This window comes from Scaptodrosophila lebanonensis, unplaced genomic scaffold (genome assembly GCF_003285725.1).
Source record: "Scaptodrosophila lebanonensis strain 11010-0011.00,11010-0021.00 unplaced genomic scaffold, SlebRS2 tig00001412-arrow-pilon, whole genome shotgun sequence".
Taxonomy (NCBI): domain Eukaryota; kingdom Metazoa; phylum Arthropoda; class Insecta; order Diptera; family Drosophilidae; genus Scaptodrosophila; species Scaptodrosophila lebanonensis.
This window is the reverse complement of record NW_022060739.1, coordinates 3,496,079-3,497,633: the sequence shown is the minus strand read 5'-3', so window position 1 is coordinate 3,497,633 and position 1,555 is coordinate 3,496,079.

Sequence of the window (1,555 nt, the reverse complement as noted above, 5' to 3'; positions counted from 1 at the left end):
TTCGCGTTTTGGGCAATACAGTCAAGGAGCTGCGAGGAAAAAGCACAATCGCCGTGCCATGCGTGCTGTAGAGAGCATTGAGAGCGTCGCGAAACGGTTAGGCATCGATTTTTGTTGTTGGTAGTGGTGGGCAGAGCTTTGTGGCAGCAGCTGCTGCCGCTCCGTGTTGCACAGCTTTTGATTGTGTTTTGTTGTAAGAGTGCGTGTGTAGAGATTCGTAATGTTGAGTGAGCCACAGCTTAAAAGTCCTGTGCACAAGTGGATGAAACATATGATCGGTCTAGATGCAGTAAAGAAGTCTTAGAATGCCAAAAACAAAAGAGCAATACAAAATTATACAATATACAATGTTCAATAATAAATATATCCTATATATGTTAATTAAATACTTTTTACTTAAAAGAATATATATTTTGTAAGCAAAAAAACTGAATAAAAATATTGCCTTTACCAAAAATAATAATTTATTTAATAACCAAATTTAAACACTTCAAGGAAACCTTAAAAAATGTGTTATTCAATTAAATGATTATGAAATGAATTGGCTATTTATTTATTTTATTTTTTTATTCTAGTCTTTCTGCATGAGAATCTACCACTCAAGTCTTTCGTAAATTTAGGATAAGAGTTAAAGAAAAATAAAAGGAATTCCTTGCAAAAGCTTGCTCATTTAAACATATGACAAGGAGCCACATGTTTCTAAACGCAGGAACTTTTGTAGAATCATGTCGGTGCATGCGTACTCAGCTCTCGCCTATTTCTCAATGACAGTTGTTTGCTGGCGGCGTTTTTAGGTGTCGCGCAAGGACATTGTGTGGGGCAGTTGTAAGCGCTAAAGCGCTTTCTGCGACAAAGCTAACGTAGTAAAAGCATAATAATACGCTAAAGTCACATAAAGCTTTAAGCTAAGTATACAAAGCTAATTGTATTGCCGTTAACAATACATAGGTGGCGCCTCGGGCGTTTTTGGCACGTTTCAGAACTCATTTAAGGCTCGAAATTGAAATGCACAGCATCATTAATGACAACAGCTGGATGAACGTGCGTCCAATTGCATTTCCGGTACGCAATTAGGCATGACAAACACAAATCAAAAACCAAATGCTAAATATATAAACATTTTGTTCGGAATTCGGGGAATGGCACGCAATGCCTCTAGGGAGAAGCGTCAATTATAAATTGCATAATCAAATAAATTCACCAAATAGTTTCAGTAATTTTCCGAGAGCTACAATGAAACGGATAGAGAGAGAGAGGAGACAAGGCGCGGGGACAAGAGCTAGTTATGGCCGGCCGGACCGGACGCATTGGCAGCTAAACTTTTGAGCAAACACAATCACAACAACAGGGTCTACTGTTTGCATTTCATAGGCAGGACATTGGCGCTCTGTCAACAAATTCAAATCAAATAAACTATAAATGTGCCTGGGACTTGTGTGCCGTGCTGGGCATGCCGAGCAGACTTGCCTTACTTCACTTCCGCTGCTGCTTCTATTGTTGTTGTTGTTGCTATAGTAGTTGGTTCGTGCTGATATCATTATCCTGTTACTTGTCA